Source organism: Mastomys coucha, unplaced genomic scaffold (genome assembly GCF_008632895.1).
Source record: "Mastomys coucha isolate ucsf_1 unplaced genomic scaffold, UCSF_Mcou_1 pScaffold14, whole genome shotgun sequence".
Classification (NCBI taxonomy): Eukaryota; Metazoa; Chordata; class Mammalia; order Rodentia; family Muridae; genus Mastomys; species Mastomys coucha.
In genome coordinates, this window is record NW_022196896.1 from 65,971,249 (window position 1) to 65,983,546 (window position 12,298).

The 12,298-nt window shown below is 43.4% G+C and overlaps 1 long non-coding RNA gene across 1 annotated transcript in view; it reads left to right on the plus strand.

The window, feature by feature from the left end:
* The window catches only part of LOC116089135, a 28,957-nt gene that overhangs the window by 3,585 nt on the left and 13,074 nt on the right, over positions 1-12,298 (plus strand). The window contains exon 2 of the long non-coding RNA XR_004118175.1: positions 7,015-7,176. This is a non-coding gene — a long non-coding RNA (uncharacterized LOC116089135). The remainder of the gene's footprint in view (positions 1-7,014; positions 7,177-12,298) is intronic.

The window sequence follows — 12,298 nt, forward strand, 5'->3', positions numbered from 1 at the left end:
GCAGGAGGCTGACTTTCCTTGAAGTTTTCGCCTCAAATACCGCCATCACGCAAGTGTGCGTGGCAGAAGGTAATGTTTCAAGGATGAAAAACCAACAGAGTCACATGCTACAGTTCACTCAAAGTAAGGACTGGAAATTGGCAAAGAACTTGACAATACAGAGGTAACTAATTGGATAGGTCCTGTAGAGAAGTAGAACAAATTCTGGATTGAAACAGTAGAAAACAAGAAACAAAGAAAAAAACTGGGGTGATTATATTAAGCCCTCTTCAGGGCAGGCCACATACCCAAGACACAAAACTAACTCAATGGTGGTTTTTAACTTCTGTGTGTGTGTGTGTGTGTGTGTGTGTGTGTGTGTGTGTGTGTGTGTGTGTTCTTGGTTTTACTTGTTTGTTTAAAGAGAAAGAAAGGACATAAAGTTGAGTGAGTAGGGAAGTAGAGCAGAACTGGAATTGACAAAGAAGAAAAACATGATCAAAGTATAATGTGTTTGAAAAGAAACTTTAAATAATAAAAAATGAGTAAATCCAGGTGAGAAGTAGCTGTAATTACCTAGCCTTAGTTAAAGTTAAATAGGACTAGACACACTTTGAAGATGTCTTAAAGACAGAGTCAATAAGGTTTGCTCATGGGACACTTGTGTTTTAAGTGGATAAAGGATTACAGGCTTACAGCATGAACAACTAGAAGGGGGCTGCTGTGTATAGAGACGGGGCAGAGAGAACAGAACACACATCCACTTGGTTCCTGTTTCTAGTCTCATTCTCATTTCTGTATTCTGTGAGACTCTGTGTCTAGTTCTCTCCCCCTATCCCAGCCTTTTTTCCTTTTTATTTATTTATTTACACACATCATTGATTCTTTGGGAATTTCACATTTTACACTCCCAATTACACTCATTTTCCAGTCCTTCCATTGTAAGACTCTGTCCAGCCTTAGCTTACCAGAGACCCCCTGAGTGAACCACGTGGAGCCTGGATCGATGCAAAAAGCAATAGGACTTTATTGTTCCAGTGCACTGGGGTCGTCCCAGATCCAAAGGAGAGGCAGTAACCCCCGCACAACTTGTTCAGTGAGCTTTTATACAGTTAGGGCAGCAACCATTAGGCACAATGTGATTGGCAGAGCAGTGTGACTTTTTAAATTGATTGGTCTTCATGGAATGAGGTGGCAAGGACTTCCCTTGTCTGAAGGTGGGCAACGGTCAGTCCTTCGGAATGTGTTCCCACCTGCAGGTCAGTTCCCACCCTGTGGTCTGAGGAATGTTACTTAGCCTCTCCCTTCTAGAGGAGCAAGTGTTCCATGACCTTCCCAAAGTTCCTGAGCTGACCTTTTCACCATGTCTTCCCCACACACTGGAGCATGGGTAGACTCTCAGGGTCTGCCCCTTAAGTAGACTGAGTTATTCCCCTTCCTCTGCTCTTCCAGAAGCCATCATTTTGTACAGAGCCAACTTCAGCATTTTTATCACACTTTCTAAGAGTTCTCTTTGATGGCTTCCTGTTTAGGTTGTTACCCTTTTGGGGAAAGTGGTTGGGGTGGAGAAAGGGGTTGTCTCAGAAGCCTTCTATGTCCCTCTCTCAACTGTGCATCATCAATCATCAATATCACTGCAAAAGTAGCTTCCTTGCTCTTTACAGATAGTGGGAGAACAGGTCAGGGGCTTCCACATGTTTTCTGGCATAGACCCCATCTGCTGTAGGACCATAGACACAGACAATACCGTTGCAGGCAGCCTAGACCATAGACTCTTGGCCGCAGGTAGTAGTGCAAACCACTCACATCAATGTGGCGTCCAGAGTTAGCACAGCCCAGGGACATCAACATGGTTTCAGACTGCTTCCAGACCATGGACATCCACATGTCCCTTGGTGTTAATCATGGGCCATGGACATCTACTTAGACCCTGGCTGCAGCAGGACCCAGACATGGCCCCTGGTGACAGCACAGATGTCATCATGGCCTCAGGTAGCAGCCCTGCCCACAGAATCAACATGCCCTGAGGCCACAGCACAGACTATGGACATCTTCACAGCCCCCAGCTATGGAAGAACCAAACCTGGCCCTTGAACAGGGCTAGGACATCACCATTGCCCCTTGTGGCAGTTGGGCCCTCATCATAGAGCCACATGGCTTCAGGTGGCAGCGCAAGCCATTCACATCAGCCTGGTTCTCACTGCCACTGCATCTCCAGTTCAGCCCCTCTCCACAGTCTCTCTCCACTTCTCTTTCTTTCCCATCTCTCTACCTACCACATACTTGTTTACCTCCTGCCTGCAACTCAAGGACACAGGTGGGCCTGAGTGCTTGAATTTTTTTCTGATTGCTTCCATGGGAGATGGAGAGAAAGCCTGGGATATTCCTGGACCATGTTTTCCTTCCCACGTCCAGTTCTTAAGAGAATCTGACATGCCCTTCCTGCTCCCTCACCACAGATCCTCAGCGTGCAGCTTCTCCTGCCAGGCAGTCGTGTCATAGACTGCTTCCTGAGTTTCAGCTTCTAAACTTCTGTTAACCTCTCTCATCTGCAGTTGCTTTTCCCTTGTGATTTAAGTTGTCTCTAACTAAGAAGACCCGGGGCTGGAGAGATGGCTGAGTGGTTAAGGATTACTGCGTTTGTGGAGGATTGGCATTCAGTTTCCACTACCCATGAAGGATGGCTCACAACCACTTCTAACTCCAATTCCAGGGGGTCTTACGGCTCTGTTCTCCACAGGCACTTGAAAGCATATGCACATACTCACATTGAAAAGCATGCAAACAATTAGAACTAAAAATATTTTTTTTTTTTAAAAAAGAATCAACTTAGTTGGGCAGTGATGGAGCACGCCTTCAATCCCAGCACTTGGGAGGCAGAGGCAGGTGGATCTCTGAATTGGAAGCTAGCCTGGTGTACAGAGTGAGTTCCAGGACAACCAGGGTACACAGAGAAACCCTGTCTTGAAAAACAACAACAACAAAAAATCAAAACAAACAAAAAAACCCTACTTAGTAATTTTTTTTGGTATTAGGAAAGGATGGAAAATAACATGTACTCAACACAGAGTTCAACAGGTAGTCTTCCTTGCTTGTTTATTTCTTATAAATTGTGATTATTAATATCGGTGATTAACTTGACTGCATTTGGGATGACCTGGGAGAACTGTCTCTGGGCCTGCCTTTGAGGACATTTCCAGGAAGTCTAACTGAACAGGGAAAACCCACCCTGACTGTTGGCTTGGTGTGGGGCTTAGGCTGAATTTAAAAAGGAAGGAAGATAAAGCCAGATGATAAAGCATTTCTCTCTGCTTCCTGTGAATTCAACTCGGCCAGCCACTTCAAGTTCCTGCCACCATCCCACTTCCAATACGATGGGCCAAAATGAACTCTTCTGTTTTCTTGCTTCTTGCAAGGGATTTGGTCACAACCAAAAAACAAACAAACCAACAACCACCAAACCATCCATATGAATCTATGTGCATTTATCAGCATTCTACCTCTGTTTATCTTAAGTCTCAGTTTAATCATTTTGAACGACAAGGTCTCAAGCTGGGGATATAGCTTTATCAGTATTTTCCACCTAAGCCTGAGACCTGAGTTCAGTCTCTAGAACCAACAGACGAGCCAGGTAACCTACTCACTTAGGGCTCTCTTTTCAGGGAATTTGAAATCAAAAACAGATAAGGGCATCTCTCTGCGTCACGTGACCTTGGGACTTCTGCATGTAGGGTGGGGGGCATGGTGAACCTAAGAAACGTATTCTTGCTCTTTCTTGTAGCAAAGCAGCTGAACCAGAGCAAAGTTGTCTTGACTTCCTTGCAGGATTTTCCTAGGCCCTGGCCCCTTATCTTAGGTCAGATTTGTGTCTATCCTATTTGTGTCTGATCTCTATAAGCCAGGCCTATGTTCTGGGAGTAGATTTCCCCACTCTTCCTGCCTGAGCTGACTTAAGTCAAGACAAACTAAGATCAAAGATGTGTGTTTTGTTGATCAGGTCAATTAAACTCTATGTGGAGAGTTGGAGCCATCCCTTATTCTGACATAGACCTATGTTTAAGACCAACAGCTCTCATCTGAGCTTCCCCTGGGAGCAGGCACATCCTCATGGCCTTGAACTGCTCATTTGATCTCAGAGAGAAAGGCTGCAGAAGGTCAGGGGCCTGATTTGTCAGCATTTTATTTTCCTTTCTACATCAAAACTACAAAGGAAAGGAGGTTGGTAGAAGAGGAGGAGGAGGAAAGGAAAGAAAAGACTAAAATTCTCTAAGACCTGGAGTTATTGATGAAGTTTAGAAATCCCCCATTAACTAACATGAGAGGCATAAGGATGACATTTGTGGATTAAACATAAGTGCATTCCCCCACATTAGATGCCCTAAAGATGCTGAATACCTGCTTTTAGATACATGGATTCTTCCATAGAGTCTTTCTATAACGTTAATCCAACAGCAGAAGAAAAGCCCAGGGGCAAGTATTCCTGCAGTTATACACCAAATGAAGGAAGAACTAGAAATAAAACCCAGGGACTTACTGCCCATTCTGTCAATCATAACTCTAGGGACCTGTAGCAACTTTGAGGGATGGAATCAATTTTCATTTTTAATTGGAAGATTTTTCTTTTGTGGGTATTTCAAACTCAAATTCTAAAGGAAAGAGGGGAGGGATGCACATTATATGAAAATGGCATAGGAGCGCCGGCAAATACAAATAACGCTTACATTGGAAGCCCAGTTCTGTGGCAGAAAGAGCATCAGAGAGGAAGTTGGGAACCGCACTTACAGTTCTGACTCCGCCACTAAAGAGCTGCCTGCTTTTTGAACAAACACTGATTGACTTCTCTGGACCTCATGTCCTGGCCTGTGAAATGAAAGCATTGTCACAGACAGTGTCTCTCCCCTCCTACCACCACCACTGCAAAATTCTGTGAGCCCTTAACAGTTTTAAAAGTGAATCAAATATAACCACCAAAGTGATGCTTATATCATATAGTACTGAAAATTTTCCAAATAATAGATTTAATGCAATTTTAGAAAGCCAAAAATGGTCACAGGAAAAAAAAAACCTATTTCTGTGTAATGTATTTAATTAAACATAGAACAATAGGAGGAGTTTTGTTTCTGGCCTTTTAAAAAAAAATCTGGGGAACCTAGTAAGAGTAAGGATAAGGGAATTATAAAAGACAAGCAGAATTAATCATTATATGAATTTAATCATGGGAAGATTAAAAAAAATCAAGAGGCTCAATATCACAGGCAGCATCCATAATCAAGAGCTTTTAAACCATATACACAAGACATCAAACACATCGCACAGGAGAAATAAAGGGTTCAGAGCACAAAAGGCATAATGAAAGGAAGGTTTTGAAAAAACATTTTCATTACTCACAAAGGAAGAGAGCTTTGTGAAATGAAGAGTCTATGTCTGGAAGCATACTGACGTTCAGGAGGCAAACTTAAAGGAATTTAGAGGTAGAAACGGTTACTAACAGGCAGAAGGCACTCCAGCTAAGCAAAGTGCCAGGCTCCAATGTTCTTGTCTCAAGACCTTTTAACACATAAGCATCAATAAAGGTAAAACTTGCAGAAGAAATGATGATATATGAAGGTAACAGGCAAAGGAGACCAAATCCAATATAAAGAAACGTTCCAAAAACAAAAACAAAAACTAAACAATATCAAAGGAACCAGCAGATGGTAAAATAAGACAGACAGACTATAAGAAAATGGACAGAAAGAAAGTGGGGGGATGTTGGTAGAACCTTCTAGAAGCATCATTTGTTTTCATTTTTAGATATGAGCTAGTTGAATTATCCCAAACTTTCTGTGCTTACAGATGTCCCTGCTCTAGTTTCAGAAGGGGACATTTTTGCACACAATGAGTTGAGCCAAGGAGAAGGGAAAGCAAGGATTACTTTCAAATTCCTATATGGGGAATTATTTTGAAAGACTGAATCAGAAGCTACAAAGATCTGATATCAGAGCATCCAAGGTCCAGGGAGGAGGAGGAAGATGCCTTCATCAGTAAGACTAGGGTGGAGATGCTACAGCTCAGGAAGCCTCCGGACACCAAGAAGGGGGCTTAGGAACAAGCCAACAGGAGAGGCAATGAAAGAAAGTTCTAACATGAATCACTATAGCATCAGGAGTCATAGTGTTTCCCTAGCAAAATCCTTTTCTTGGCATCCATGATCCTGTGGTACCCACCTGGTGCCCTTCCCATCATCCCCTGTGTTTGCTCCCCTTAGCCCTGTGCTTGTAATCAAGCTTTGTGCCTTTCCGTGACTTGTCCACAATGATTTCCTAAAAAATAACCTTGCCCTTTATTCTGTCTGGCCTGTTTGGGCTTCTCATTCAAGTCTTGGGTGGCTGCAACTGTAAGCTGAATGCTCACATCTGGAATAGCAAGCAGGAAGCAGAGATGGTAAATTAACAGTGCCAGGAGTCTTTAAACTTTCAAAGCCCACCCCTAGTAACATACTTTCTCCAGCAAGACCACATCCCTCACAAACTAGACAAACAGAACTACTGAGTAGGGACCAAGTATTCAAACGCCCAAGACTATGACATCTCATTCAAACCCCCAGGCTTGGCCACCTTGTCTACAGCTGCCACTACCTTTGTTTGCCTTCTATCCCATTGTCATCTATGTGATCTCTCCTCAGACTTACACACACCATTGTCCCTCCTTGGAATATAATATCCCCAAGAAATCTGTTGTTCTTAACCCAAACACTTTTCTCCTCATTAGTATATAAACACAAATGTTTCCTAAAGTGTCAGCCAGCCCTTTCCTTTGTTCTGTTCCACACATTTATTTTCAGATGATTTGTCCTCATGCGCTCTTTTCTACAGTTCTCCCGTCAATGGCATTGTGGATGCGCCCCCTGTTCAGAGATCACCATGGACATGTCTATAGCTGAGCCATCTGGGTTTAAAACTTTTAACACATGCCCTGGAGAATCCTGGGTTGTCTTAGCCAGAGAGAGAGAGAAAGAGAAAACCTGTTACACAGTTTGTCTTTGGTTAATTTCAGGGAGCGCCTAAGGAACCGAGTTACAATCCAGACTGGATGCTCTCACAAACCACCAGCTTCTGCAACTATTCATCACCCAAAGGGAGAGAAGGCCAGAGTGAAGATCAAGTTCTAATCAGTAAAGAAGCATCCCGTCCCTTGGATTTCTAAAGAAGGTGTTTGGTAGGTTGCGAGTAACAGAGCAACTTTGTTTCTCTCTGTGCTTAGATGGTGTCAAGTTGACATACAAAAACTGGCTGGTCGTGTGTGTCAACTTGACACAAGCTGGAGTTATCACAGAGAAAGGAACCTCTCTTGAGGAAATGCCTCCATGAGTTCCAGCTGTAAGGCATTTTCTCAATTAGTGATCAAGTGGGGAGGGCCCAGCCCATTGTGGGTAGTGCCATTGCTGACTGGTAGTCTTGGGTTCTATAAGAAAGCAAGTTGAGCAAGCCAGGGGAAGCAATCCAGTAAGCATCATTTCTCCATAGCTTCTGAGTCAGCTCCTGTCTCCAAGTTCCTGCCCTGTGTGAGGTCCTGCCCTGACTTCCTTTGGTGATGAACAGCAATGTGGAAGTGTAAGCTGAATAAACCCTTTCCTCCCCAATTTGCTTCTCAGTCATGATGTTTTGTGCAGCAATAGAAACCCTGACTATGACAGATAGATAGCATTATGAAATGTCCTTGATTTCTCACATTATATTATTGTCTCAGAGTGCTCTGTTGAGCCCAGGGTTCTGAGAGAATGATGTGCCTCCCTGTCTGTCCTCCTTCTGACTGCCAGGGACTGGTTCTCCACAACTCCCATTTCCTTTCTTTCTTATTTCCTCCATTTTGCTCAGGCCACTGGACATTAATCATAATAATACATATTTTTCTACTTTATTGATTTTTTTAAAGTTATGCTTTTATGGGTTTTGTTGATGTTGTTTTAACAAAAGATCTTTCTATATAGCTCCAGGCCGGTCAGATGTTAGGACACACCAGCCAACTGCAACACAGTTATCAGAATAAAATGACAATTAGTCTTTATAATAGAGCTAGAAGCCATTGGTCTAGATTGCGAAACCCAGGCAATAAAAACATGTCCCATAATCCACCTGAGAGACAGATGGCTTTGTCTTTTAGCCTTGTTACAAGGCTGTGCTCTACCCTCTAATACTCATGTGGGTGATGGGAGTGTCTGCTATGGCCCAAGTCTCCTGCTTGACATCTTACTTATGGCCCAAGGCTCCCACCTGACTTCCTGCTATGGCCAACGGTCCCACTTGACTTCTAAAGAAAACAAAATCAAGGACTATGCAAGTGCCAATGACCAGCTGTGGTCCATGCACTTAGACTGGTTCTTTGGGCTTACGGAGCTTGAGTGTCCTTTGTGACTTCTATTAAATTTCAGCAGGTTTCACCTCAGTGTCTTCATTGCCCTTATCCCATGGTGGGGAACCATAGCTGACAGAATCTGTCTGAAGAGTGAATGGTTACTATTTCTCAAGTTTTCCCAGTGGGTTCTAACTGACCTTCATTGGAGGGTGGGGTTGGATATTCTGGATGAGGAAGTGTGGAAGAATGGCAGTTTAGATACCGAAGAGCCTAACTATTGCTCCAAATACACAGGACCCATGAGTGTATGGCTGAGAAGAGGAAAGAGCCAATGTCCTACAGATGGACAGTAGGACAAGTGGGATCACACAGGCCCCTCAAAGCAGGCTAAGGCATCTGTGAAAGCGACACTCTTCATAGTCAGTCCCAAGTTTTATTCCTGATTAAATAGGCTGGGCTGATCACACTGTCTGAGGAATTACTAGTTGTGATGAATGATTTGAAGGAAACTTTGAGTGCCAGAAAGGGTTTTTAAAAAGAGAATTTTCCTTTTGAATTATTTAAAGGAACAGGTTTTGTCTGCTTGTTTCTTTTTGTCATTCCTAACAGTGTCAATTAAGGGATTACAGAGTCACAGATCCACTGGTGTAAGAGCTGCAGTCTGGGGGAAACACCTCAGTTTTGTTTTGCTTTAGGGACAGGAGACCAGGGGTATCTGAATGAAAAGAATGAATACAAGAGACTTGTGTTAAGAGATTGGCAACAATAGTATCTTGTTTAATCACCATGGATAAAAGTTGTCCACTCCAAGCGACCTTCTTTGTTCCTCAGTCTTGAGAAGTCGCTGTCCAGCTCTGAAGTTTGAAATTTGTGGGAGACTCCTGAAAAAAAAAAAAACAAAAACAAAAACCCAGTTCCAGGACTCAGATGGAATGGGAGCTTGGTAGTCAGGGGGAGGTGACCCCTATCTTTTGAGAAGGGAAGTAAGAATTCCATTACCTCAGAGGACCATTACCTCAGAGTTTGACTGTGATGTTCATTAACTATGCTGGCCAGATGCTTTCTATCTTCCTTTAAGAGTATCTGTGTGATCTCTGCTGAGACTACCACGCGACGCTTCCATAGGTGAGGTATAATTAACTATATTTGTGTGCAAGAAGGTAGTCATTAGCTTCCAAGGGGTGTCATGACAAAATGCCACAGAATGGGTGCCTTCAAGCAACAAAAGGTTGTTTCTTACAATGAAGCCCGAAATCACAATGCCGCAGAGCCATGTTATGTCTGAAGGCTCTAAAGAAGAATCTGCCCTTGCCTCTCCCTAACTTCAGTGGTTCCTGGCAGGCATTGATGTTCCTGGGTCTCCCTCCTGTCACATGGCCTCCTTATTTCCTATGTGGGCCTTGGTGTACAAATTTCTAAGGACGCCTGTGGTTGAGTTTGGGGCCAACCATAGCCCAGGATGGTCTAATATTAACTTGATTGAATCTGCAAAATTCCTGTTTCTAATAAGGTCACATTGTCAGGTATGGATTTGAATGTATCATTTTAGGGGAAACAATTCAACTCAGAGTACGTAGGATATACAATGAGAAATAAATTTCCAAACACATAACGGTTTGTTACTAATCAATAAAGGGGTGCTCTGAGGGGACTTGGGTGCTCACGAACATTAGAGGTGGTAATACTTTAGAGTGGGGAAGGTGAGGTTTGTGACAGCTTTGATGATCAACTGCATCTTAGGGTTCTGTTGTTTCTCCTGTTGCCCCCTGAGGACCATAAATGAGGCATTTCTGAGTAAAAGGCAGAGTTTTGTGTTCTTTATTAATATCACTAGTTAGATAAATGTCCCTTTTAGTTTGGGATTTCCAAAGCTAAAGAGGGCAAGACTCCAGGAGATGTCTCAGTGGGTAAGAGCACTTGCTGCTCATACATGAGTACCTGGGCCTGAGTCTCTAGAAGCCACATAAAGCCGGGCAGTGGTGGCGCACGCCTTTAATCCCAGCACTTGGGAGGCAGAGGCAGGCGGATTTCTGAGTTCAAGGCCAGCCTGGTCTACAGAGTGAGTTCCAGGACATCTGGGGCTACACAGAGAAACCCTGTCTCGAAAAAAAAAAAAAAAAAAAAAAAAAAAAAAAAAAAAAAAAAAAAGATAGAAGCCACATAAAGAGCTGGGCTCAGTTGTTCACAAGTCTGTGAAACCCTAGCTCTGAGGGAGAAGAAGACAGGATGGTCTCTGGGACCTGTTGGCTGGGCCCAGCCTAGATTCAAGTTCAGCAAGAGACCATGTCTTAAGGGACAAAGGCGGAGAGTGATACATGGGATACTGATGTCCTCATATGGCCTCCCTATGTACAGAGACATAAGCACACATATGCCTGCACAAACACACAGACACACACATGCAAAAGCTTCCATTTTATATTACTATATAATATGTATTATATTATACATTATTATTATCATTACTACTATTTTGCCATAGTTAGACTGGTAGTTTTCTGGCAAAGAGGTGCTTCAGTCTGCTCTGATAATAAATGGAGGGTAACCAGAGTGCATTTGTAACCTAGTGAAGGAACACTCAAATAAACTCCATTCTGAGTATGCAAAAGACCCTTGAGGTTTAATGCTCATCCACGTCTGGCCTAAATGGTTCCCGCCAGGATTGTGTCACTCGCAGGTATGACACGTTTTAGAGGCATCCTCAGCAAACCCTCCTAAAATTAGCCTGCTTATGTTAATCTAATACTATTGCCAGTTGATTTCTGTTATCATATGTAACATCAAGAGAAGCATTTTTGCTAAATTCCGTATTCAACTTTTTTGGCATTACTAGTCAGTTATCTCCAAGAGACCCAAATGTTTAACTGTATCAAGAATCCTAATTTTTCCCCACTTGCTTTTTATTGTATTCAAATCGGGAGCTTGTCTCTGACAGCTAATAATGCCTTCTTTGAGTGTGTTATTGTTTTGGGGGGCAGTTTATAAGGGCCCTTGGTTAATGGGGCTCTTTTTTGACACAGTGGTCAGCTGACATGTTTCCTGAGGTTCAGGGGGGTTGCCTTTGAATTTCTTTCCACTTAAAACATTTAAGAATCATACTCATGTATGTGTATGGGGGAGGCAGGGGAGATGAAGGAGAGGGAGAGAGAAACAGAAGGGTCCTATGCAAGCTAAGTAAGTGCTCTAACTACTGAGCCATCTCCAGCTCCTTACAATAGACTTTTTCCCTTTGGTAAAAACAAACTAATGAAATGGTGAGCTTGGTGAGCTTGTGGAGTCAATAAGCACTTGGCTTGTAAACCCAAGGCCCTGCCTGAAGTTGATCTCCCGCACACACATGTTGGGACCTGTTTTGTAATTCCAGCATCAGGGAGATGCCCACTGGCTAGTCAACCTAAGCTACTTGGCCAGTTCCAGGTAGTGAGAAACCCTGTTTCACAAAAGAATGGATGGGATTCAGGAGTAGCACCCAAGATTGTCTTTGGGTTCTGCAGACATGGATGTGTACTTATACCTCACATATATACATACACGCATGTGCACACAAGTCCTAATAAGGTCTTAGTTTGTCATTCCTTGCTAAATAAAAGGTCCTACTGATATAGAAAAACCGCTTTGAAGTCAGGAGGTGGGACACACACCTTTAATCCCAGCACTCGGGAGAAGGCTGGCAGATCTTTTGAGTTCAAGGCCAGCTTGGTCTACAGAGTGAGTTTCTGGACAGCCAGGGCTACACAGAGAAACTTTGTCTCAAAAAGCCAAAGAAGGCAGGAAGGAGAAAGAAAGAAAATGTTTCCAGTATCATGGACTTCATAGGAGGAAGACACATCAAAGGTTGGGTGTGGTGGCTCATGTCTGCAATTCCAGTGCTCAGAAGGCTGGGGCAGAAAGAGTGCTGCTAAATTCCAGGCCAGCTGGACTGCATTCAAACACCACCACCACCACCATCACCTCCACCTCCACCACCACCACCACCACCACCATC